This window comes from Stegodyphus dumicola, chromosome 4 (assembly GCF_044657685.1).
Source record: "Stegodyphus dumicola isolate Sdum_Otavi_A_Nest chromosome 4, ASM4465768v1".
In the NCBI taxonomy this organism is placed as follows: domain Eukaryota; kingdom Metazoa; phylum Arthropoda; class Arachnida; order Araneae; family Eresidae; genus Stegodyphus; species Stegodyphus dumicola.
In genome coordinates, this window is record NC_140771.1 from 231663727 (window position 1) to 231689408 (window position 25682).

At 33.5% G+C, this 25682-nt stretch overlaps 1 pseudogene; it reads left to right on the forward strand.

Moving 5' to 3' along the window:
- LOC146997837 (toll-like receptor Tollo pseudogene) overlaps positions 1-11426 on the forward strand; it is a 205050-nt pseudogene extending 193624 nt beyond the window's left edge.
- Positions 11427-25682: the final 14256 nt, after the last annotated feature.

The window sequence follows — 25682 nt, forward strand, 5'->3', positions numbered from 1 at the left end:
TGTTCTATATTGGAGAATCCACCCTGAACATCCCGGCTCATAATATATTATATATATACATTAATTAATAACTATCTCATACTGTAAATATAAATAATTTAGTCTTTTATATTCTTATCATAATTTGTAATTTAGTCTTTAACATTTATTTACTAGTTTTGGCTTTAAAATGTAATAACAGTTCAAGATATATGCAACTGCCATTTATTTTTTTATTAATTTGTCTTGTCACCGATGTTGGTGCTTTAGAACTCATTTTACGCATAAAACTTACATATATATATAAGAAAAGAAATTTTAAACCTATTAAAAGTCGTTAAAACATTTGTAGTATCCTATCAAATGCCTGAAACACTATGTAAAATGAGTGATAAAGCAAATTTTAAAATATTTAAAAAAAACCTATCCATTTCACAGAAAAATTGAAAAAAGTGCACACAAAATATTATTGTTAATCTTTCTGTTCAAAGTTTCAAATAGAACTTATCAAGGGAAAAGTGCTTGAAGCCTTCAACCTAGTTGATTAACTAAGAGCATGCAAACACGCTTCGTCTGGTTAATCAACTTGGTTGAAGTCTTCAAGCACTTTTCCCTTCATAAGTTCTCTTCTTGATGTTCTTGGCAAGTTGAACAGAGAAGATTAACAGTAATACGAGTACTTTTTGTACACGTTTTTCAATTTTTCTGTTAATTGGATAGGTTTTTTTTAATATTCTTACATTTGATTTATCACTCATTTTACATAGTGTTTCAGGAATTTGATAGTATAATATAGTGTTTTCAACGACTTTTATTAGGTTCCAAACTTTCTTTCTTACTAATATTCAATTTTGAAAATCAGCAGCTAAAAGCGCTATTTTTGCTAACTTGGTCATTCGATTTTTAATTCCTTTTACTACTTTTTACTATATATATGAGTTATTAAGCGCACTTTTTCTTCCTTCCCGATGAAACTTTTTAAATGCAATTTGGAATTGTTTAGACACCGGAACCGTGCTCATTCGAAAGCAAAACGGCAAACGCTTTCTTTGTGCTAAACAAAAATCGTATTATTCCTGCTCTAGTACATTTCTTTTAGACGTTTTAAACGCAAGATTCTCCCGCATTCAAAACCGAAAACAAATTACCTAGCGTACTTATCTTTAAAAAGAATATAGAAAAAGGAAAAGAAAAGAAATTCGTACATAACTAAACCGAAACTGTTACCAGCTTGCGGCGGTGGTTTTAAATTAAGCAATTCTTTGCAGAACCTAAAGATTAAAAAGTTATTTTTTCCTTGCTTATCACGACTGTACAATTGTTACTTACTTGGCCGGCTTCCAAAAAGTCACAAAAGCTTTCGTGGAATTTTAACCACGAACAAATAGTTTCTCTATAATGAGAGTGACTTTAATTACGGCAGCAGATTCGGGAACGAGATTTCCACTTTTATACGGTTGATTTTTTTTTTTTATTTTTTTCTGAAAACGGGATTTCAAGCAAATAACTCTTCAGCGGTGCAAACCGATTATATTATATTCGAAATAAAAACTTGACAATTAATCTGGCTTATATAATTTATCCGTTGGTCTATTTAAAACGAAATTTGACAGTTTTTGTTACCAATTGATTAAATAAGCAAAAGTATTATCAGCAAAAATAATGGAAATATTTCTGTATTAGGGTTTATTGACTTGCATTGCATAAATTTCTTACTGGGTATGTTGTAGCTAAAATTATCAGTATTATATAGATCAGTACATAATTGTACCAATCACAGAAATTTCGTTATTCGAATTGCATTGCATAGGCAGTATTTATGTCGTTAATTTTCTCCTTTCTTTCTGCATGTCTTCCTGGTGTAACGGGTAGTTCACTAGGCGCGTATTCGAAAGGTCCAGATTCGAGTCCCGGCGAAGTCATTGCTCATTTTTCACGTCTCCTGATTCAAAGATATTTTCTCCCTTCTTTCTGTATGTATTCGTGGTATAACTGTTAGCACACTCGGCACGTATTCGAAAGTTCTACGTTCGAGTCCCGGCAAGGGCGTTGCTCATTTTTCATGTTTCCTGCTTCAAAATAATCCTAATGACTCTGCAAGTTGGTAAAACTTTTAATGAGATAAATAGTTTATAGACACACCAAGCAAACAAAGAGTAAGCCGAGAAGAAGAGAGATGATTGTAAATAAAAGGTGTTTAGAGATATGTAACATCGGTGTCACAACACCAGAATTACGAATCTGAAAGAAATTTATTTCGAAGACACGGTTCGACATGGGCTTCGATTTCACTTGAACAATAGCATTGCGGCAAAAAACTTGTACCATCGTATGATAAAGTTGTAGTGTCTCGTACGCTTATTTGGCCATTAAATTTTACATCGTATTTCTGATATATATATCCCAACAAACATGCATCTCTGTTAGCGTAAAATGCCTAAAATCAACCAAAAAAGAATATTCATACTTCTTTCGATGGGCCAATGACATATATGCACACATATGTCGTATTATACAAAATTAGCCATAAGTTTAGCAATCAAGTCTTTAGGAAAATAGACCACCTGGGAAGTTATATGTCTTAGTGAAGGATATCTACCATATCAATAGATTCATTCGGTCAGGATTTTGGTTTGCTTTCATAACGGTAAAACACGCGAAGGCTATCTGCCTAAAATATTGTTGCCATTCTGGAGAGAGACATTAGGTATTTTTTTAAACCAGCAGACATGAACAATGCCCTCGCTGAGACTCGAACCCAAGGATCTTTCGGAAACGCGCCGAGTGCGCTGGACTTTACACGACGAAGGCGGGAGAAATACCTTATATACTCCCCCTTTTAAAGGACGACTGGGGATTAGGGGACCCAATCATCAAATCCTGGTGGTGAAGAATCATCATCTACCACCTTTTTTTTTTTTTTTAGTTCGGGCGGCAATACAGAGTCATTAAAATTTTTTGAAGCAGGAAAAGTGAAAAATGAGCAATGTCCTCACCGGGACTCGAACCACGGATCTCTCGAATACGAGTTTGCTGGCCATCTGCTAAGATGAAGACGACCACGAAGGCCTCCTAAGATGGCGGGAGAAAAACTTTATAAACTTTCTAAGAAAAACTAGCTTGGATTCACGTTACGCAAGGGGAAATTCACGAAGCGCTTCATTGGGATTTGAGTGGAACAAACAATGTCATTTACTGCTTGGCCTCTGTTGAGCCCCCTGAATAGGTGTACAGGTTTGTGAGTATAGTGTTTTTTCGCTATTTCGCCATACGGACACTTAAAATATGTTCCATTTATCAGTGTATTTTCAAAAGGCTGCCTAGTAGGGAAAGATTCCATTTATCAGTGTACGTGAAAAACACTGGGATGGAATATAGCTCATTTAGCTTTCTTAGGCTTTACCATAACAGAATAGTAGTAACCTTAACCTCAAAGAGAGGAAAATATTAAAAATCAAGAGAACTTGGCAAAAAGGTAATGAATAGGACACTGAAAAATATGGTCAAGTCTTAGTGCTACTTTGTCACAGTTATTCCGGAGACGGTAGGATCTTGTGCCATCTTTTTCATGCCTTGAAAGTGCTGAGCTCTGAGTCGAGTTCTGTTTTTTGTGATGCCTCAATTAGCATTAATTTCACAAATCTGGTAGTTAATTTTGATGTTATTTCCTTTAAGTCGATGCATTTGCATCATCAAGAGTAATTTGGTTGTTATTATCATCGTTTGAATCTTTTGCTTCTTTGGAAGCCCGTCTTTTTCGGGAATGCCAACATAAGCAGACATCCACTGAATGGAGATCTTATCTAGATTGTCAATTTTACGCATTAATTGTAACTTTATTGGACTATTATCGAATAATCTAAGCTTCCTTGAGAACGCGTATACGTTAATTAGGACAGATATTCAAACATTTACTCTATATGTTATAGAGTTCCTCACTTTTATCTTGTTAAATGTAATGTTCAGGAAGCTAGTGAACTGCTAAGCGAATAATCGCTTACGTCCAAGAATAGAAACTTAAGAAGGGTTATTACCCTTTATTTACTGCAAATAAAGATTAAAAGTCGGCCCCTTTCTCAGGGCGTACAGCAAAGCCTACACTTGAGCTTAAATTCAGAATGTAAGAAATAAGAACTAACTAAAGAGATTTAGCCGAAGCTAACACAGTTCTAAACTAGTTGGCCCGTAGTATTAAATTAGCCAGCGAACTATCAAAAGGCACGTAATACGATCGAGTGTAGTAACAGCTTATAGAGACGTAGCCCATAGGCAAACGCGCGCTATTCAGGAATCCTAACCCTCTCTGGCGAAGCCAGTTAAACTTGACTTAAATACTACACTACTGCTCATTTGCATTTAACAGCAGCAATTTTAAACTCCGTTTCTCAGGCATCTGGAATCCGAGAACTAAAACATAGGAATCCCTGTGTGATGTTTTAAACGACAGTTGAATGTTATTTAATTTTTTTATGAAAAATAAATGTAGCAAAATTATTTATTATTTTAAAAAATAAATATAGCAAAATTAATGGTTAAATGTAGGAAAATTAATTGAATGGTCAGATTAATGGTTAGGGTTTGGCAAAATAAATATTATATAACAGGGATTCCCAAGAAGAAGGAACAAGGAAGTCAAGAACCACTAATTTGTGGAAATCAACGTTAATATAAGATTGAATTTTGCCTGATATCACTTCAAATTATATGAAATTCTGAGGATTATGTATACATTCTTACACAGAAATTTAATAATTTGTTGTGCTAAGCCACTGCCCAAATTTGTCTCTGAGGTTACAGCCGAAAACATCGCGGCAAAAACATCGCGGACGAAAACGTCGCGGAGAAAACAACGCAAGGCGAAAACGTCGTGCTACAAAACATCGTGGGAGAAAACATCGCAAAGAGAAAACATCGCAGTTCTAAAACATCGTGGTACAAAACATCGTCGTCGAAAATAAAGCGGTTCAAAAACTTCGCAGTTTAAAAACATCGCCGTCGAAAATATCGTGGTAAAAAATAAAGTATCTACAAATCATCGCATGACGATAACATCGCAGACATGCTTATTCTTCATATTTCTTTCAGGCTTTAATAACTGTAAATGGATATTCCCATAATGATTTGTGAGCGCAAGTGATGTAAGGAAGGATAATTTTTACTTTCACATTTTTTTATTAACTAATAAATTTTTTGCTGAAAAATTAAGAAGGAAACTTAAGCATATAAAATTAAATGCAACTTAATAGATTATACTTTTTATGAAAAATTACCTGTAAAATCTTTATAAAAATTATTTATTAATGGTCTTTCTTAGTTAACTATGTCGATTTAAAATTCTATTAAGTGCTATAAGTTGCATTAATTTTCTATGCTTAAGTTTTCTTCTTATTTTCTCAGCAAAAATTTAATATTTAATAAAAAATATGAAAGTAAAAATTATCCTTCTTTACATCTTGCGCTCACAAATCATTATGGGAATATCCATTTACAGTTATTAAAGCGTGAAAAGAGCATGTCTGCGATGTTATCGTCATGCGATGATTTGTAGATTCTTTACTTTTTACCACGATATTTTCGACGACGATGTTTTTAAACTGCGAAGTTTTTGAACCGCTTTATTTTCGACGACGATGTTTTTAAACTGCGAAGTTTTTGAACCGCTTTATTTTCGACGACGATGTTTTGTACCACGATGTTTTAGAACTGCGATGTTTTCTCTTTGCGATGTGTTCCCCCACGATGTTTTGTAGCACGACGTTTTCGCCTTGCGTTGTTTTCTCCGCGACGTTTTCGTTCGCGATGTTTTTGCCGCGATGTTATCGGCGGACACCGTCTCTGATATGCTAGATGCAGAGATAAAATGTTTTCGACACGTTGCCATTGACATCAAAATTTGAATGGAATACATGTAGTGAAATTGATAGCTGGGATCTTTAGTGGAATATTGATTAAACACAAGAAATATTAATTTTCTTGAATCGAATCATAGCAATCAATTAGATCCATTTTTGTAGTTGAGTCTCCAATTTAATTCATGTATTTATATCTACTGAAAACTAGAAGATTTATTCAAAATGATATTAGTAACCTAGATATTTATTCAAAATGATGGTAGCAACTTGATAATCTAGAGCTTAAGTTTTGTCATGAGCCACAACTTGTGAGAATGTCCTGAGTTACGACCACATTATGTATTGTGGTCGCGATAAACAGCATAAAAGTTTTAATTTGCTTCTTTGAAGAGTAGCATACTTATTAGAGTAGCCTAGTAAAATTCTGTCACATTATTATTATTTAAATCATATTGTTTTACTTAGTATGTATTTTGTCATAAAAATGAGTATAATCATATTAATTATTTTGTTCGTTTATTTACAGGTTTATCTTGCCCCTTCACATTCGAGGATTTCACTCTAGAGTTCTGCCAAAAGCCCATCTGTATCTATTACAGTTTACTTCATACTTCAGCAGCCAGAGGAACCGTCTTTAAGATCTCTAGATTGGAGATTTCGCTCAATTGATTTACAGCATCGCTCTTACCGAAATTAATGGGAAGCTTATGTAACACGGAAAAGCATCTTCCGAATCACCTGAGCTGCAAATGAGCCAGAAATGGTCTTGTGCTTCAAAGGAATGTGACAGCCATTTAGTCCAATTGACAAATGTCCGTGGAAGAATCCATGTTCGCATACTCGAGGGAACAGGAGCCGACCGGTTAAATCCCCATCTTGCCCAATCTGGTTCGAACGCATTATTTGTCTCTTTCGAGCTTTTCTGAGAGGATACTTCAACTTGGGGATTAGCTTCGCAGTAGAAGATTGTGTCCAAAAGCAAAACTAAAAGAAAATAATCTTCGTCTGAGAAGTTGTTTTCTCGCGGTTATCGCGTTTCTTATGAAAGTTTGGGACATTTTCTGCTTGAAATCTCTAGTTTTAATCCTGAAAGCTATCACGTGTAGCAATTTGTTTCTAAGTTCTGTAAACTGAAGAGATCTCTGCTTATTTCTTATTCAGTCTTCTTTGGAAAATTCCGAAAGTTTGAGACAAATGAAATTTTAATGCATTTGACAAAAACAGTGTCATTTATTTTTCTGTATGAAGAAAACATAAAAGTTTGAAAGAAAATAAGCAAAACTGTATTAGCTCTAGACTGTCGTGTAATCTTTTTACGTCCGGAAAGATTTTGAAATATTTACTGTTGAGAAATCGTATTGTGATAAGAATAGTCGAAGGTATAATAGAATATAACTAAAAGTAGTTAGGTTTGTATCAGATTCTAAGAGAAGTATTTATTTTCTCTTTGCATGCCTATATAGTTTAAGGAATTGTTAAGACTTTGTAACAGTGATATTTTAGATGGAACTAGAGTGGTATTTATGAAAAATAGTGGTTTTTAGTCAAGATCCAACATATCACATTGAGCAATGGAGGACCAACTTAAAATCATAGTCACAGTTCTCTTCCTAACATCAGTCTGGTATTATAGATGCACATGTGCTATGAATTATGTGACACCGAGAGATTGCCAGTGGACGACAGTGAAAGCCCACCAGGTGGAGCCTGGTGTTCTACTAATATGTCACGTGAGTGGAGTGAATACAATTATGGATAGTGCGTATTTTAGCCCAATTCAGTCTGCGCGTACAGTGGGACTGACCATTATCTGTGATGACCGCTATATGGAAGGACGCCTTACTAACAGTTCCTTAGCGCACCTCAACCAGTTGCAGTCGCTGAGGTTCGAGCGTTGTTCTTTTACCGAATTAGCAGACGACGCGCTGAATGGACTAAGCGTATTAAAGAATCTCACTGTGCACACTGATAAGTACGATGAAGGTCGATCCACTCTCACTATTGGACCATCAACTTTTATGAAAGTTCGAGAGCTGGAATATCTCGATCTTTCCGGTAACAATATCGTCATGCTTCCCGAATACCCGTTCTGTGGCCTTATCAATCTAAAAATTCTAAACCTCAGTAAGAACAGTCTGCAAGACGTGAAGCAATTGGGATTAGAAGAACGCAAACTGTTTCCTTGTATTCCAGAACTCCATATGCTAGATTTATCATACAACAGACTGAAATATTTAACCGATGAAATACTGTCGTCGCTGAGAAGGCTAAAGAATTTGACTTTCAGTGACAATCATATCTCCCAAATGTCACCCTACGCTTTGATTGGCCTGCAGAGGCTGCAGTTTATTGATCTGTCCAACAACAAATTGAGTGAATTCCATCCACACTTTTTTCATCATTCTACGGAACTGAGAGAAATATTGCTGCGAAATAATTCCATTGCCGGTTTTCCATCTGCTCTTTTTAGATCATTGTCTCAACTAATCCATTTAGATGTGGCACATAATGTTATATCAGAATTGCACTTTTTGCTGGATTCCTTCAAGAATCCTAACAGATTGAGCATTCTGAACTTGAGTTTCAACAGAATAAGAAGGATAGAAGGGACACCTTTTCAATCTTTATCAAGTTTGCAAGTTTTGTACTTGAGAGACAACATCGTAGAATATATCGCCGAAAAAGCATTCTCGCATTTGTCTAGTCTGAAAGTTTTAGATTTAACGAACAATAAACTTAGATTAATCGAGGCTGATACTTTCAATGGCCTTGCAAATCTCCAAGAACTTTTACTTGCCAATAATCACATGGAATTAATACACTCGGATGCATTTATGAATTTAACTCGCCTTCGTTATTTAAGTTTAACGAACAATAGCTTGACATCATTTCCAGTGGCAATTAATAAAATGGAATATTTGCAAGATTTGGATTTGTCATTCAATTGTATATCGAATATAACTAATGATACTTTTGAGAACTTGAAAAGTCTTATGGTTTTAGATTTGAAAAACAACTTAATTGGAAATTTGAGTCGAGGAACACTGCGTGATCAGTATATGCTTAAAATTTTAGATTTGTCAAGAAACAGAATACAGGGGTTAGAAATTGGAATATTTGATGATGCCCTAGACCTTGAAAGAATTGAGCTGAATGATAATCTGCTGTCAGACATCAATGGTTTATTTATGAATTTACGAAATTTGAAAGCACTGAATATTTCAAGAAATGATATAACGTGGTTTGATTTTGCATTAGTACCTGTTGGTTTAATAAACCTAGATATGCATTCTAATGAAATTGATGGTTTGGGGAACTACTTTGAACTTGAAAAGGTTTTGAAGCTGCGATACATGGACGCGTCTTTCAATAAAATAAAAGAAATAACTGCTGAAACCTTTCCTCATGGCTTGGAGGTAGTTTCTTTGAGAAATAATTCTTTGAGCATCATAATGCCTTTTACTTTTATGAGTAAAACAAATCTTTCCATGGTTGATTTACGGAATAATGATATTCAAAATTTAGATATAAATGCTTTGCGCTTGAAGAGTGTGCCGATTACCAGAAATCTACCTATTGTTTTTCTTTCTAACAATCCAATCCATTGTGACTGTACAATGGAATGGCTGCAGAGAATAAATAACTTAGACGATATGAGACAGTATCCCCAAATAGTCGATTTAGATCAAGTGTTATGTCACATGACCTTTCCTAGACAGCAGGATCTGGTTTCAATAACGCGGACAAAGTCTAATGAGTTTTTGTGCAAATACAGAAGTCACTGTTTTGCCCTCTGCCATTGCTGTGAATTTGATGCTTGCGATTGCGAAATGGTGTGCCCCGAAAACTGCACTTGTTATTCAGATCAAACATGGAATACTAATATTGTTGATTGCAGCTCTAGACGTTATTCTCGTATACCTGCTAGGATACCGATGGACGTTACGGATTTATATTTAGATGGAAATGATATGAGCCAAGTGGGAAGTCACTCTTTTATTGGAAGAAAAAATATGAGAATACTTCATTTAAACGGCAGCAATATTCATGTCATCCGAAATAGGACATTTAATGGATTGCAGAATTTAATTATACTACACCTGGAACATAATTATATATCTACTATTCAAGGCCATGAGTTTACGAATTTGACAAATCTGCAGGAATTATACCTATCCTATAACCGTTTAACAAACATAAAAAATTCTAGTTTTTCTCATCTGAAATTCTTGAGAGTTTTACACCTTGATCATAACAATTTAGTGGATTTTCAAGTTTGGAATTTGAATACTAACCACCGTTTAGCGGAAGTAAAGTTGAGTCATAATAGCTGGTCATGTTCATGTCAGTATCTTGGAAATTTCCAAGAGTGGTTAGTGGCTTCTGGAACCTTAGTTTTGGATCGAGAAAACGTTCGGTGTTATAAGAACCAGTCAGCAGGACTTTTTGTTCTAGAATTTAATTCTTCAGCATGCTCTAATCATAGCGCCTTGACATATTACAAAGCCGAATTTGCAGGTGACTATATGCCTATTATGATTATAGCGCCATCGATATTCATATTGCTAATTTTCAGTTTAGTTCTGTTCTGCGTGTATAACAGTGAGATGAAAATTTGGTTTTATAGTCGGTATGGCATTCGTTTGTTTCAGCGAAACAACCAAGCTGGTGAAAGTGAAAAACTGTTTGATGCTTTCTTATCATATTGCAAGAAAGATGAAGCTTTTGTCTCACAGATGTTAGCACCAGAGTTGGAAGATGGCACTTACCCACATAGGCTCTGTCTTCGCTACCGAGATCTTCCGATGGCAGAATATGTTGCCGAAGCAATCTCGGAGGCCATCGAGTGCAGTCGGTGTACTGTCGCTGTTATATCTGAACAATATTTAAAAAGCGAATGGTGCATTTATGAATTGAAAGCAGCTCATCACGAGAGCCAGTGTAACCGACGTCACCGGGTTGTCGTTGTCCTCCTGGACAAGATCAGTTTCAAGGAACTGGAACCTGATGTCCGGATTTGTTTGAGGTCCGCATCTTTAGTCCACTGGGGAGATCGTAGGTTCTGGGAAAAACTTCGGTTTGCAATGCCTGAACCCAGACTCCACAAGGACAGTGTCAGTTGTAAGGATTTCAAAACATCCTCTCTTAGGAGGTCTTCCATTTCAAACTCAGTGAAACTCGTATGATGAGAAGAAGTCCTTTAAACTGAACTTGATGATATGTCTGTGATATGCATAAATGTTCGTACGCATTAGCTTAGTTGCTTAGTTTATGTTCGTTGTGCTTTAATTTACATAAATAATGATCTTCATTATAATGCTGATTTTGTCATTTTAATTCATATTTTGTCATACCTTAAAATATGAAACTTATGATCCTAGGTGAATGTTTCGAATGTGTCATGTGCTAAGTTGTTAAAAATATAGTCTCCTTTTATGGAGTTAGTCCTATAAAAACGTTGTTGTAAATAAATGTTCCCTATAATATTTAGGACACTTACTCCTATCATATTAATATATAGGGTAAGTTTGCAAAATAACTGTAAAATTGTCTTTTAAAAACAAGTGAAAATAAAATTCATTTTTGGTATTTGCATTTTTCTCTATTTGTGTGATTTTGCTTGTGAGTTCAATGACTAACGTCATGGTAACCTGGTGAAATAGTTTTGGAGAATGTTCTTCAAATGTTCTTTTGTTCTTCAAATTAATGAAGAATGAATTGCGTTAATATTGCAATTATCATACAATATTTGAAATCTCATTATCTGAAATAATAAGTTCACATATTATCTGAAATAATATGTGAACTGATGCCATTTCTGACATCTAAAACTCGTGTAATTTTGATAAAATTAAGTGATACAAGAATTTTCGTGGGTTATGTAGCACGGCATCAGTCTTTAATAACTCAACGAGTTTATTACCATGTAATAGTAAAGACAGCGCGTGCTTTATTCTTATTTTTATGGAATACTTTTAATCGTAGGCTATATCGCCCAGATTTATAGTAGATCGTAAAATGGTAGAAATAAATGGCAGAATACATGGCTGAAAATATATTTAAACACTCTTCAGAGCCTTTTTTCTTATTGCAATATCTTACCATTTTGGTGCAATGCTTCAGCTTGGAAAGACTGTCAAAATTGTAGTGTTTTTTTATTTTTCTGATTCTAAAGTTGCTACTTCGATTGCGGTTAGATTTCTTATGTGAAATATTGTTTGGATCTCCTTTACTTACACAAAACATTTGAAAACACAACAGAACAAGAAAAGCAGTGTATTTCACTTTACAGAATCATTTCGGATAGAATGGAACCGCAGTTCATTGGGTTTCAAATGATATTTTTTAAAGTTTTCTTACATCCCTGAATATTTATCCAAGTTATATGACTTGAATCAAGACAAAGTTAAATTTATGGGCTGTGTAAAACTGAATTATATAACAAAGAACTTCCGAAAGTTAACATTTCTACAAACGTGACTTTGAAAAGCTTTAATATTAAATTAATGTCCTCTTGGCATAAAAAAATTAATTAACTCTGGTAACATAAGTCGTGTGAGGACATTATTTTTTAATTCGAATATGAATTTTTTTCCTGCCATTGACAATTTTTCCTGTGGGGGATTGTATATAAATTTAAGTTTCTTATGTTGTTTCTAAATATGTGTCAAGTAACCCAAGCTGTCGTACTTTAAAAACTTAATATATTTTATTCGTTTCTTAAATTGGAAAAATCAGTCACGAAATCGTTTTTGATGTACACTGGTTTCTAAAAATTAAATTTTTGTCTTTTATGCTTATGTATGTTTCCCCTTTTGTTTTGGCTAATAGTCTTTAAGGCCTAACGGATAGTTTCGCTGTCAAGGTAGAGCTGCTATGGATAATTAATTGAATGTATATTTTTGTAATAGTCAGTTATAGTATAGGTATTGTTATTTTCGATGCTGCGAGAGTCAGATTTGACATTTTATTAATGCTAGCGCGTTTCTCTCGCTACCCCGCCTCAAAAGATAAATTTTTATTTTATAAAAGATTAATAATTTTATAAAGATAATTTTGTTAACCATCCTTAGCTTTCTTTTCGCGTTTCTATGCCTGTGTTATGCTAAATTTTAGCTGCAAAGATCTTACTTTTTCTTAGTTATGCTTTTTTTCTCTCTATCTTGTAATTCACTGCATGTCATTAACGCTGTCCGATAGCTGAGTACTCAAAGTATTCTGTTCACACAATAATGAATATTTTCAATATTTTTATTATCTGTTTTAGTTCGTTAACCATTTGCTATGAATCTTTGATTACGTCTCCGTTATCTGTCTTCTTCTGAAACAACTGCAATTAAAAGAATAAGTTAATAGCTAGAAAATGTTAGAAATTTTATGAAGAATGTGAGGTGGAAACTTTATATTGTCAATATGTACTTCATATTAGAGCTCCGTGCTACTAGTAGGTTCTTGCATGGTATCGTGAAGTAAACACAGGTTGATGTACGGTGCTCTCAGTAAAGAAATGTATTGTGATGCTTCTTTGGCGAAATGAAGCAACTCCAATGATGGAACACAGCAATAACTTTTATTTAACACTCAAAAAAAATGGCGACATACAAACAAGAAGAGAAAACATATTCTAACATTTAAAAATAAATTACATTCTTCGTGCGAGAGTCGCACGAGGAACTCGAGTCTGGTTTCAAATATTGCCATTCACAAATACCTTAATGTTCATCTATTTAAATTATTTAAACTACAAGATTTTAATATTATTTAAAGCTGTTACAGTATTGCTGCATTGGGCTCCGAAGCAAGGAGATGGACATCAGATTACCCTAATTGGTCACATCCCAGTGCCATGTCGTATCTGAGCCACGTTCCAAAAACTGAAGCTGTTTTGCGAAGCGAATGAATGTTTCCACTGTTTCAGTATCACGCTGACAATTTCGCGACAATAGGCTGAGGAAGCTTTAGTGTTCAGATGTTCTTTACGGGAAAAGCTAGCCACCGTGGAAGAGCTAGCCACCGGGAACAGCTAGCCACCATAGCTAGCTGTTAACCGCAGCTGAATTCCGGTTAACAGCTAGCCACCGTGGTGAATATTTGCAATGGTATTGCAATGCAGCTGAATGCGAAAGCGTGGTCTTTAGCGACTGACGTTGCCTCTACCTGGTGATCACCGTTCTCTTTTCTGATCAGTGTACGAGAATAAGAAGGCGACATGGCACCCTAGGCGGATACCTGTACTATTTCCGAGCGACTCATTGCCCATCAGCATGGAATAATAGTTTGGACGTGTTAAGTTGCAGCCATCCATCAGCATGGAATTATTCCATCAGCATGGAATAATAGTTGGAGGTGAATTAGTGTTAACAGCCTTTCATCTTTAGTGAATATTACAAGCTTATTAACGGGATGTCATTATGCTAAAGACTTCTGTGTCACAGCCCATCTTCTTCCCTATCTTTAGAGCATCCCAAGCATAATTTTTCAACAAGACAACACATTTCCCGTCTCACCCTGAATATCTTGAGGGGGTTACAAGTGTTTCCCTCCCAGCCCAATTTCCAAATCTTCCTATGATGGAACTGTGCGTCGACTGAATATTTTTCCTTACACCAGAAAACGAAAATGAATAATCTCAGGTTGATGACTACACTCTCGTAATTAATACATGGTGTACGAGACCACGGGACATGATTCTGACACTTACCGGTTGGATGCAATAGCGTATTCAAGATTGTACAACATAAATTTGGACGGCAATATCCTATTGATATTCTGTAGATGCTATCACTGTATATTTTTGTAATTGAAACCGTTTGTAAAATACTTTTGTTATCTTAATTGTTACAAGATTTGGTGTGTTTCCAGTTATTCTTTCATGATGTGGTATAAGTATATATAAGTTTGTTGTTTAAAAATTTCGAAAATTCTTAGTTAGATTGCTTCAATTGCTGATGGTCTAGTCTCTGCTTCAACTTTCATAGTATTAAGGGGACTCATACACCTTAAAACCCATAAGATGTTCGAATAGTTGACTGTTGCAAGAATTGGGATAACTTATTTATTTTAAAAGCAATTACTACCAACCTTTTACAGCTGACTACATAATATAGCTGCTTTCTGAAATAGTAATCAGAAAGTTTGTGTTGCCACAAATATTTTTATAATTTAATCCGCTTCGTGACAACATTTTTCGTCATGTTTCCACCTTGCTCGCACAGTTTAAAACATTCTGCTTCATAATTTAATTCCATATTTAATATATAGCTTTTATAACATTTGGAAACTATTGTGAACCTAAAATTCTAAAAATTTCATGTTAAATTTTTATTTTATTTTGAGTTGAGTTTATAAAATGTATTTTATTAACAAAATTTTTAATGTATTCGTCCATAAAATTTTTCAATATTAAAATACTCATCAGATTGTTGGTTCATTTAGAAAACAGTGCCGATATAAAGAATTCCATCAAATTTCAAGTATGTACCATTAGCCATTTTTAAAATATCATGCGCGCAAGGTGGAAACATGGCGAAATATTTTGTCACAAAGAGGATTAAATTACAAAAATATTTGTGGCAACACAAACTTTCTGGTTACTATTTTCCAAAGCAGCTATATCATGTATTCAGCTGTGAAAAGTTGGAAGTAATTGCTTTTAAAATAAATAAAATATTCCAATTCTTGCAACAGTCACATATTGGAAGATCATCAGAGGTTTAAGGTGTATGAGTCCCCTTAAGGTCATCTTCTTCCTCGACATTTTCATCTCTCACTGTTTTAAAAAGTTCATCATTTAGAATTTGAAACCCAGGATCTGACGAATCACACACCATTCATTCTGCTGTAACCTCAGCACTAACTTCTGAACATCCAGGCATTTTCAAAAGAATGTTTTCTAATTCCTCAAGTGACTCGTCATCTTAATCTTCTCTTCCCTTTCCTTTTCTTGAGTTTCCTTTCCCTTTTTCTCCTTTTCCTTCTCTTCTTCAGTTGATTCTCAAAACTTCTGAAAGCGATTCGGTTAATCGGAGTTCAGATAATTGGAGTTGCACTGTGTTACATGGCTTTAATATTTCATTCCGTTTCAAACTGAAAAATCATTGGCTGATATTAAACCAGTTTAGGTAGGCATATGTATTAAGGCATTTAAGAACCATACATTTTCTTGGCAACAAAAGTAATATTTTGTAGACAGAAAATAATAAAAATGTGAGATATAAAAATATCAAGGAAATTACTTACAGATTACTAATTTGTACTTTAAATTTCTAACTTTGATTTATAAACAGCCTCTTCAGAGTGTCCCTACTGTGTCACTGACGTCAGTCTTTCCCTGCAGTAATCCGCAACGCATAAGCTCTTGCTCAATCATGATTTAAAATTGAAATAAAGATCTCCCGATCTTACTTATAGATCCTCATCACTTTTTCATCTGCTGCCGCTTCACAAACACGTAATTAATCGCTTGGCTCTTTTCATATATAGTTTTAAAAATATGATGCCTCTTGCATAAAACTGTGGGGCGCTTATAGCATAATTATTCTTGATTCGAGTCCTTATGCTATGAAATTTGTCGTGCAGATATAAAAAAAAATGTTTTAATCATCGCGGTTGTTGTGTATTTCTATCTATTATGCAGGGGTTTCAAGCTATCCTCTATGGCGTATCTTATTTGTGTGCGAGGTATATATGTCTGTCAACATTCATAATACGACTGCTAGTTTACTGGTGTCTTCTCTAAATAAATTCTATTATCATACCATTAAAAACTATTACATATATAAAAATATCCAAATAAAAATATCTCAAAGCTTTCAGATTAATGTGTCCAAAGGGACTTTTTTAACGTTTTGTGTGTTACCTTTATTTATTAAATATCATGTTCTTCGCACTTAAACCGTAAAATTCAATTCAACAGCAATATCACAAAATAATTTAAAAAGATGATATCTTTAGAATTTCCGCGTGCTGGAGATAATTTCATAACCCCCCGTACAGTATTGCCATTACTCCCTTTGAAATCGTTGAGTTTGTTAATCAAAAATTTGTTAAAATTTTACAAAATATGAAATGGATAATAATAAAACAAATTTCAAATTCCAAATTTGGGTTTCCAGATGGCCATATTCGAGTGGAGGACTAAGTCCTTCAAAATTTGATGTCTCTAGGTACCGCTGTTTTTCACAGTGCGAGAACCATGCATGCATTCATGTAGAGTCTTCATTATTTAGTTTCTTTAAATATAATATTATAGTTTATAATCTACCAACACAAATGCCAAAACGAAATTAATAGCCCTTCTGTGCAAATTGCCTCTTTGGCTAATAATTCATCTGTAAATTTTCTTTTCTTTTTTCGCGCATGTCTGCGGTTATGTTTCAGAATTTTAATGTATGTTTTGGCAACCAAATTATGCACTCTGAAACTCATTATCGTGGAATCGTATAGTTGATATGAAAGATTAGTATGGTAATTCTTTTACTCCCAATTACAAAATCTTTTTTCTTATGTAGCTGAACGATTAGGAGATAATCACCCACATAGAATGAAACTTCACGAATGGCGAATATGTAATAGTAATTTCAAAATATTGCGACTGTAATAACCTAAGACTAGAAACATTTCAACCTCAATTAAGAAAACTTTAACGATACTGAATCAACCGGTCCTCTCATACTGCCACTACTATGTTTTATTTTTTTTATCCTTTAGCAGCATTTATCTCAAAGTGCTATTCTGAGATGCTGTTTTTATAAAATGAAGAGAAAATATATCGCTACTTGTAACAATAATTTTTACATTATTAGCCTAAAAGGGGCTATTAGCCTTGAAATTGGATTATGCGTCGAATCACTATAAATGTGTTGTTTCATTTTTTATTCGAGCCTTTGGCAAAATATAAGATATTTATCTTTCAAATTCAATCATGTTTTACTCAGTGGATTAACAAACTAAGTTATCTGAAAGCAACAGGTACAGTTCTTAAGAATATTTGTTTCTTACTTTTGAATCGGATTGACTTAAATAATAAAAATCCATTTAACGTCATGATCTGTCTGATTAAAAATATTCAATATTTTCATAGAATTATGTAATTATGTAACGTATTTTTATTATTTATTTCACGCTAGCCGCTATGCGGCCAGCCTTCGTCTGGCGTTTTATATGTACCGGAAAATTGTCTAAAGGGAACCCCAAACATTGAATTTAAAAACTGCACAGAATTTTACTCTACAGAAAAACTTTGTCAAACAAACAAACAAACAAAAAGTACAAATTTCAATAAAAATGTATTGCAAATAAAAAAATTACAATAAAATAAGCAATATCCCTCTATACAAATATTAATTATCCTAATAAATAAATTAACCAACTTCCCGTTGCCTTCTCTCGACAAACGTCTAGTATCCAAAAGAAACATTAAATTTAAAAACTGCACAGAATTATTGCCCTTTTTTCCGAGTGGCAACAGTACTGATATCAACAACAATGTCAAAAGTGATATATCAGCAACAATGGCAGTATGCCATTTATGTGAAGGGCAAAAGTGGGGAATAATTGGTCGAATCGACGGAGATCAAACACAAACGGAGGTCGCTCAAGATTTGATATTGCTCAAAGTTCCATATCAAGAGCTTGGAGCTGCTTTTTAAGCACTGGATCAGTTGATAGACAGCCTAGTGAAGGGCGACTAAGAGAAACAACTGCATCAGAAGACGGATTTCTGTCATTGTCGGCTCGAACAAACCGCGAAGTGACTACAAAAAATTTGGTTTTAGAGCTTCAGGCTGCCACAGGGACTCGAATTCGGCGGTCAACTGGAGCACGAAGGCTTAATGAGGTTGGACTGTATGCGAACCCACCCACTCCAGCTTCGAGAGGGGCCCGTTTAAACTGGTGCTGTCGTTATGTTCAGTTGAGCCAAGATGACTGTGCTCGAGTATTATTTACTGACGAGTTCAAATATAGTCTGAGCAGTGATTCTAGACGTGTTTTGATCTGGAGAGTGGAAGGAAAACTCAACTTGCCTTCCCTTATCCGCGGAGTATCCCTTTTAAGCGACTGCAGTTTAATGGTTTGGAGAGGAATTAATGAAAAATGGCCGCGCCGAGCTGCATATCTCTCAAAGAGGTTCTGCAACCGCTCGGAGATATGTGAACGAGGTATTGGAATCCCAAGTTAGACTGTTTAGGGGTGCTGTTATAACCAGAGCTTTTGCTAATGGGCCAGAGCGGCTCGGCTTCCTCGAGCATACGTGGGGTTAGAATATTTTCAAACAGAAGATATTACTCGAATGGAATGGCCACCTTACACACCCGAAATGAACTCAAATAAGCGTATGTGGGAGGCCTTATGGTTCCAAATTTCTCCCGGTACTTCGTGTGCTGAAACATGCAGGTTTAGAAGAGGACTTGCGATTTCACATGACTTGATGGACTTTTGTGTGGAATCAAGATGTGAGGTATGCATGTCTGTCCGAGATGACTATACATCATATTAAAGAAAAGTTTTTTCCACAAGACGTGACTTTTCCATCATTTTCCAATTTCCATAAATTTAGTTTTAATTTCAATAGTTTTCGAATTATCAAGTGACAAACATTGTAATTTATGTTAACTAATGCACTAATAACTAATGTACACATTTCTATTCATACTCGTACTTTTCATCAAGTATGAGTTAAGTTTTATTTCTGTCATTGTTTAATTTTGATAATCAGTAAGAGCCAGATTTAGACTTAATAATGCCCTAAGTTATTTGAAATATGGGGCCCTTTTTAAGTCTATTATAATATATTTTAATACTATTTATACTACATTTAAATTTTTTGGGGTCTCACAAGAAAGTGAGCGCCATATGCTATAGCTTGTGTAGCCTTATACGTAAATCCGTCCCTGTAACCTGTGTGTATATTCCTGTACTTACATTTTTACTTTACATTACATTACACAAGTTAATACGCGTTATGAAAAAGAAAAAATTATAAGAAGTCTGACTTCCGTACGAGAAAAATTGACCGGGATATTTAATTTCAAAATTTGCAGGTTTTGATATTATTTTGAACTTTCCTTGAGGGTTCGGTTAATTAAGTTGAAATAATTCTAGGAAATACCTTATAGAAGGAAGTCAAAAGGTGTCCACATCAAAATTTTTAAATATAAAATTAAGTGCCAAATGTACAAACAGATTAAAAATAGAAGGAGAGGAATCTCCCTTCTATCTTTAACATAACACTAAGTAGTACTATTCGATACATCTATTTTGAACCAAAATTTGGTAAAATGTCGAAACTATTAGAAAAGTGTGACTCAGATTCGTGGAGTATCAAGAATACAAATACTTAAATTATTCGGACTTAAAACACAGTTAATTGATCAAGTATTACAGTCAAAGATTATTTCAGATGGAAATGGAATATTCAAACCCCTCAGAAAACCTTTCTCAGATGAAGGGTAAAATTGCCAATACCTAAAACCAACTAAAAAACATACTCCTCTATTTCTAAAAGTTCTGATTCGAAGAAAGGTTAAAGTTGCTTTGGATAATTTAATATTTAAATACTTTTAACATAGTTTTGGTGAGAAGGCGGGTAATTCCAGATTATTAGGAATTTAGTGATTATGAAAAACACTGGGAAATAATCAAATCCTACAATTTTTAAAATAACATTTTCATGATAATTTTGCTCCATAATCCTAATTTGCCTCTTTAAAACTCATTGAACATTCATTACTTCCGGTGCTGTACTTCAGTATGCAGTCGCTAATTTTAAAATAACATTTTCATGATAATTTCTTCCCATAACTCTAATTTGCTTCTTTAAAACTCATTGAACATTCATTACTTCTGGTGCTGTACTTCAGTATCGAGTCGCCATTTTAAAATAACATTTTCATGATAATTTCTTTCCATTATTATAATTTGTTTCTTTAAAACTCATTGAATATTCATTGCTTCTGGTAGTGTACTTCAATAGCGAGTCGCTAATTTTCAAATAACATTTTCATGATAATTTCTTTCCATAATTCTAATTTGTTTCTTTAAAACTCATTGAACATTCATTACTTCCGGTGGTGTACTTCAATATCGAGTCGCTAATTTTAAAATAACATTTTCATGATAATTTCTTCCCATAACTCTAATTTGCTTGTTTAAAACTCATTGAACATTCATTACTTCTGGTGCTGTACTTCAGTATCGAGTCGCCATTTTAAAAGAACATTTTCATGATAATTTCTTCCCATTATTATATTTTGTTTCTTTAGAACTCATTGAACATTCATTACTTCTGGTGGTGTACTTCAATAGCGAGTCGCTAATTTTCAAATAACATTTTCATGATAATTTCCTTCCATAACTTTAATTTGCTTCTTTAAAACTCATTGAACGTTCATTACTTCCGGTGGTGTACTTCAATATCGAGTCGCCATTTTAAAATAACATTTTCATGATAATTTCTTTCCATTATTATAATTTGTTTCTTTAAAACTCATTGAACATTCATTACTTCTGGTGGTGTACTTCAATAGCGAGTCGCTAATTTTCAAATAACATTTGCATGATAATATCTTTCCATAATTCTAATTTGTTTCTTTAAAACTCATTGAACATTCATTACTTCCGATGGTGTACTTCAATATCGAGTCGCTAATTTTCAAATAACATTTTCATGATAATTTCTTTCCATAATTCTAATTTGTTTCTTTAAAACTCATTGAACATTCATTACTTCCGGTGGTTTACTTCAATATCGAGCTGCTAATGTTTGGGCATTGAAAATATGTAGCTGGCGGTAATTTCATGAGGAAATCACCCCACGGTAACTTACACGCAATTGCTTAAAAAGAGAAAGACACTTATCGTTAAGTGTTCCAGCAAAATAATTTAAGGAAATATTTGGTAGCTTTTCTCTTCTTCCTTTTAATCCACGCTTTCCGACATTGGGCAATGCTGTCAGAAAGAGTAGCTATCGCGTGAGAGGCAACACTCTATCAGGTCGTTCGAATAAATCGAGATGCTTTAACTGTTGGCCGTAAATCGCAGCAGACGGCGGTAGCAACCTTCACTGGCAATAAATTGGGTGACATTTTTCACTGCCTTCGATTCTTTCTTCCGAAGATTGCAGGTCGTCTTTTATGAGGGAAAATCGAGTGGAATCTGTCCCCGACAGAGGAAACCGCCCACCGGCAGCGTTAGGCGCCTTTCACTGAGCGAGTGTAATTACTGATGTCGCCGACAGGATTTTTATTTCCTCCACACTTGCGGGATTACAGATAGCTTGGGCTTTCATTTAACAGGAATTATTTAAATTTGAAACATCCGTATGAAAAGGCATTTGAATATCTTGGCAAAGGGTTACGCAGTTTCAGGAATTCGTGTCGTCGTGTCAAAAAAAAAAAAAAAAAAAAAAAAAAAAATTGAAAAATTCGATGTAATCTGTCATTCCTCTGCTTGCAGCAGTTTTACTAAATTTCCGTTTGCTGGCTTTTCCTATAGGCAGAATTTTATTCGTTACAATACCAGGTTAAAAAAAAAAAAAAAAAAAAAACTGAAGGCTTACAGATTTTGATTTTATATTAAGCCCAAAGGGGCGTTTGTGCGTTACCTTTATTTATTGAATATCATGTTCTTCGCACTTGAACCGTAAAATTCAATTCAGCAGCAACATCACAAAAAAATTTAAAAAGAGCATATCTTTATAATTTCCGATATACAGATAAAAATGTTTGCTCGTAGAGTGTTGCTATTGCTCGCTTTGAAATCATTGCATCTTGTTAATCAAAAATTCGTTAAAGGTTTTCAAAATATGAAATATGTAATGAAAGAAATTCCAGATTTGGGCTTCCAGATGTCCAACATTCGAGTGGAGGTCTACGTTATTCGAAATTTGATGGCTCTAGATACCGTTGTTTTTTCACTGTGCGAGAAACATACACACATTCATGCAGATTCTTCATTATTTAATTTCTTTAAATATAATACAGGGCTATTACAATCTGACAATTTGGTGTCAACAATCTGACAAGTGAGAAGCCATTTATAGCGAACCAGCGAAAAATGTCAAAATGAAATTAATAGCCTTTCTGGGCAAATTCCTTCTTTGGGCTGGGGGAAAAAAGCCACATTTCTATTTCCTACTCCTACAATATTCATTAGAATTTATCAAATAAAATTAATCAGCACATTATCGGCAATTAATCAGGTAAACATATGTTTAATTATACGCTATGAGCAACCAGTCATGTAAACATATGGTTAATTATATACTATGAGCTACCAGTGATGTAAACACATGAACATACTATGGGCTACTAATCATGTAAACGTATGATTAGTTGCTTATTAAAATAAGCTACTATCCATGTGTTTGCATGTTTTTATATGCATATGTACTTTTTTTTTTTCCGCACTCTTTGTCTCCTATATGTATACATCATCGTCTCTTTCTATCCACTGTTTTACAAAAATTTCCCTTTTTCGAGTGTTCTACATTGCAGTTTTATGGAAAATTTGTCTTTTTTACAATAAAGAAATCGACAGAGGAATTTTTGCTTTTTCAAGAAACACCAGGAAATAAATTATGCATCCAGCATTTTATTTTTAAAGATAATAGGCTTAGAATTCGTTTTCAGAATGTTTTGGTTATTAATTATGAACTTACGATAGGAAAATGGTTAAGCAAGCAAACCTACTGTAGTGTTTTAAACATTTCCTTATCAGTTGCAATAAGCAACAAACATGAGTTTTCGACTAAAGTTAGACTCTAGACCGTAGCAACTTGCTAACAAAAATATGCACAGAAGAATTCATAAGACTAAGTTTAAAATTAATTTCAGATTTATTTAAATAAAACTCCAAAATTTCTAGCTATAAATGGTTGAAAAGTAGAATGTCGCACAAAACTGAAACTATTAGCCGTCGGTCTACACGAGGAAAATATATCTGAACAAGTCTGTCTCTCAGATACTATGTCGCCTGACAGCATTTCATCTAAACAGGGCGATTTTGTAGCCAATCAGAGCAGTTAAAGCAGATGATGTGTTTTGTATCCAATAAGAGACCTCCTTCGGTTTCACAATAAACATAATAATTTGTAAAGTTTCAATATATTCATTCTTCCAGAGCTTAATTTTAAAATTAAGTTTTAATAAATAATAATAATAAATAGACAGAGTGTAACAGTGATTGAAAATGCCGATAAAAATTCACAACAGGAAAGATAAATAAAAATTGTAAATAAAAAAAAAGTAATAAAGTCAACGAAGAGAGACAAGAAATTAGTTAAATATGAAAAGTAATGCATATCTATTAATTTGCATAAAAGAAGAAAATAAACCTACTTTATATGTAGCAAAAAGTGCAAATAGCATAGCTTTAAAAATTACGTAAAAATTTTAATAATTATGTTCATATAATTTATATAAAATTATTATGTAAATAATTTACTGGTATAAAAATTTATGAATAATAATAAAATAATGGAAATAATAATATTATAGGTAATTAAATAGAATAACTAAAAAATTATTATATGTTACATTTAAAATTTTTTATAATTTTTATAGTAATAGTAGAAGTCTGTTAATTACAGAAGCTATAAAACATTTATTTTTTGCAGGGGTAGGAAATAATTCAGCTGGATTCGAGCTCAAAATTCTGCAAGTTCACGGAAAACTTAAACTTATGACAGTAAATAACTCATATCAATGTAAAAAAAAAAAATATTGTACTTATAAAGAAATCAATCAGAAATTATGATCCAAAAGAAATATCGCATCATAAATTAAACATCGAAGTTAAACTAATAAAAAAAAAAAAAAAAAAAAAAAAAAAAAAAAAACTGAAAACTCCCAGATTTTATATTACGCCCCAAAATGGCATTTTTTTAACGTTTCCTGTGTTATCGTTACTCATTAAATATCACGTTCTTCGCACTTAAACCATAAAATTCAATTCAACAGTAATATCGCAAAGTAATTTAAAAAGAGCATATCTTTAGAATTTCTGGTACACAGTCTCGCGCCCTACAGATAAAAATATTTTCTTTTTCATTTTTTTTATTCGTACAGTATTGCCATTGCTTGCTTTGACATCGTTAAGTTTCTTAATCAAAAACTCATAAATGCTTTACAAAATATGAAATAGATAATAAAACAAATTCCAAATTTGGGCTTCCAGATTTCCATATTCGGGTGGAGATGTACGTTATTCAAAATTTGGTGGCTCTAGGTACCGTTGTTTATTTTATCGCAATGCGAGAAAGATACATACTTTAGGCGGATTCTTCATTATTTAATTTCTTTAAATATAATACAGGGCGATAATATTTGCTGGCAACAATTTGAAAAGTGATTCAGACTTTTAAAGTTTTTGACGCAAAATGACAAAACGAAATTAATAGACCTTCTAGACTAACGCCTTTTGGGCTAATTATGATCCAAAAGAAACAGCGCATTTAAACAGCTAATTTGAAATAATAACAAAAATGAAATAAAACAATGAAAATTATTTTTTATTTAGTTAGATTCTAAGACTAAGCACATGATTTTATTCTTTAAATTTTAACATTAGTTGAACTAAGCAAGATATTATTTTTATGTAAGCGAAACAAAATAGTCTACCATATCTCCATTTAACTAAAATGAAATAAAATCTTTATTTTTTGACGTGAGTGTTTATTAACTTAGTATTTAATGTAATAAATATAGTTAACAATGCAAAGAAAGTAATTAAATTTTTGCTGTTGCAGTATCAATGAACTCATGATTTGAATTTAAAAAATTCGTTCAAGTCAATGAAGCATTAAAAACACTTAATCAAAATCAGGGCAAACTAAATTTTACTTATCGCAGA